The sequence below is a fragment of the Penaeus vannamei genome, chromosome 37, assembly GCF_042767895.1.
Source record: "Penaeus vannamei isolate JL-2024 chromosome 37, ASM4276789v1, whole genome shotgun sequence".
NCBI lineage: Eukaryota > Metazoa > Arthropoda > Malacostraca > Decapoda > Penaeidae > Penaeus > Penaeus vannamei.
The window spans coordinates 18,355,386-18,357,885 of record NC_091585.1 but is presented as its reverse complement, the minus strand read 5'-3'; the positions used below and the strand labels follow the sequence as shown (position 1 = coordinate 18,357,885).

Sequence of the window (2,500 nt, the reverse complement as noted above, 5' to 3'; positions counted from 1 at the left end):
ACTGACATGACTTCACACCAAAGTCTGTCTTTCTTCATCCATAAAAAAAAAAAAAAAAACTATATAGGGAGCCAGAGAACAGTGATTTATTTTATAATAATGTAACTACATTATCATAAATATAACTATATCCCATACTAACAGCAATGATAATCACAAACACTATTATTACAAGAATTAATCACAGAAACAGATAATTCTGATAAGATTGCAATAATTACAGGATCATAAACACCATCAATGTAAATAATACAAGATAACAATACCATATCTGAAATTCTTGAATTTTCTTGGGTCTTAAATACATATCAACAGTTATCAGTTTCAGAACGCTACAGTGTGTGTAATTTCACAGCAGCGAAATATAAATTATATCTTTGTACTGGTTCTAACTGACACCAAATTTGAACACATATTAATTTTCTTAAGTTATCATGCTTATTCCTTTGCAGATTCATAAATCGTTTGGCCAGTCTTGAAAATCAGGACTGCATGATTGCACGGTCGATCATAAATTTCCGAGAACAAATTTCATCTGATGACATACATGAATTGAATCGATGCGTCTATGCAATCCTGATAAAATTGTCATTTTTCTCCTGATCTCTCCCTGATACATCAAAGATTACGAGGCGAACCACAGACGTTATAAGGAAATTAAGCTAATACGTAAACATCATTCACAATAACATTCCTGAATAACGAACGGGACTGGACGCCTTAGTGTCAAACAGCACGCAGGTCTCCACGCGAACGCTCGATCACGCATGCACATGAATCCGCCTGTCACGACCGCAGTGGTATCTATGTCTGTCCCTCTTTGCAATAATATTACAGAATAAGATTATTTTCCTTCGGATGTATCAAAGATTTTGTTTATTCTATTTAGTTATTTATTTTGCCTTTTCGTTTTCCAAGTAAATTAGTATAATTTTCAAACGTTCTGTGATATTAGATATGAAGGAAAAAATTTATTTCACATTATTTTAAATGACATGAAGTTTTTCTCTCTAAGAAGTCAGTGGCCATTAATCTAACTGACACGTAAAATGAAAAGATAATAACAGGCTAGGTAATTTGCGGGCCAATTTTACAACCTTGCGAAGAAAAAATAAATACTGAGAATGAACAAAGACGTTTTTTTTCGTTGAACGTCTTTGTCTGTTTCTTGTCTTTCAGTTTTATTCTGTGTTCTTTGCTTCTTTTTTCCCAAGTGTCAATTTCTTTATTTCCCTTTTATTCTCATTTTCTTTCTGGGTTTCTCTCCCTCTTTCTATTTTACCCAGCTTCACATTATCTTCTTCTTTCTTTTTCTTTCTTTTCTCTCTCTCAATCTGATTCTCATCTCATCTTCTTCTATCTATTCTCATTCTCCTCTACTCTCTCACCATCCTCCTCTCTCATATCTCTTTCCTCTCTCTCCTCCATCTCCTCTCATCTCTCTCTCTAACTCTCTCTCTCTCTCTCTCTCTCTCTCTCTCTCTTCTTCTCTCATCTCTTCTCACTTTCTTCACTCATGACACCATAATACACCTTGTTCGTCCTATCTTTCACTTATATTTCCTCTTCCTTTTCTCCTATTACTTGCCATTATTTTCAAGTTCATGCCTTCTTTTACATTCCCCATTCTTTTCTTACTTCTTTCTCGTCCATTTATTTTCTCTTTTCCGCATATACCCTCTCTTGCTCCTTCCTTCCTTTATTTTCATTTCTTGCACTCATTTATTTTCTTTCCTTCTTTCTCATTTATTTCTTTCTTTACTACCAACATTTATTTTCTTCCTTCTCCTCATTTATTTCTTTCCCCATTTTATTTTCTTCTCCCTCATTTATTTTCTTATCCTTCTCCTCATTTATTTTCTTTCTTTCCTCACATTTGTTTTCCATCCTCCTCCCACATTTATTGTCTCTATTTCTCCTTTATTTGTTTTCTTTCCTTCTCCTCATTTATTTTCTCCTTTCTCCCACTTACTGTCTCTATTTCTCCTCATTTATTTTCTTTGTTTTTTCCCCCTCCTCACCTTCTTTCTCTCCCATTCATTTTTCCTTTCTCCCACTTTACTTTCTATTTCTCCCTCATTTATTTTCTTTGTTTTTTCCCCTTCCTCACCCTCTACAATTTCTTGTCTCGACTCTCCTCCTCTTTTTTTCCCCTACGTTATATTCTCATTCACCCCCCCCCCGCCCCTTTGTAACCCTCTCCTCATTTCTTTTTTGAATATTTCTCCAACCTTCCTCTCTTTTTTCTTTCTCTTCTTCTGTTTACCCCTACAAACAGTTCTAAATCTACTGAATGGTAATCCTGCTTCCTACATTCCCCTGTCCAAAACCCTTCCACTCATTACCAACATAAAAAAAGTCAATGTTGAGAAAAAGCCGTTAAGAGTTTGCTCCCTTAATGAGATTCAGCAAATAACAGTTCATGAAAGAGAGTTCTTCCTGTTACTAAACTGTGCTACATTAATCTAATATTTTTAAAGATTTTTTTACATAATGAAAA

The 2,500-nt window shown here is 34.4% G+C and overlaps 1 protein-coding gene across 1 annotated transcript in view; it reads right to left on the bottom strand.

Annotated features, from left to right (window-relative positions):
- Positions 1 to 2,344: 2,344 nt before the first annotated feature.
- Alg10 (alpha-1,2-glucosyltransferase Alg10) overlaps positions 2,345 to 2,500 on the bottom strand; it is a 7,665-nt gene continuing 7,509 nt past the window's right edge. The window contains exon 5 of the mRNA XM_070115297.1: positions 2,345 to 2,500. This exon is cut by the window's right edge and continues 1,525 nt beyond it. The gene's annotated coding sequence lies outside the window, so the exon portion shown is untranslated.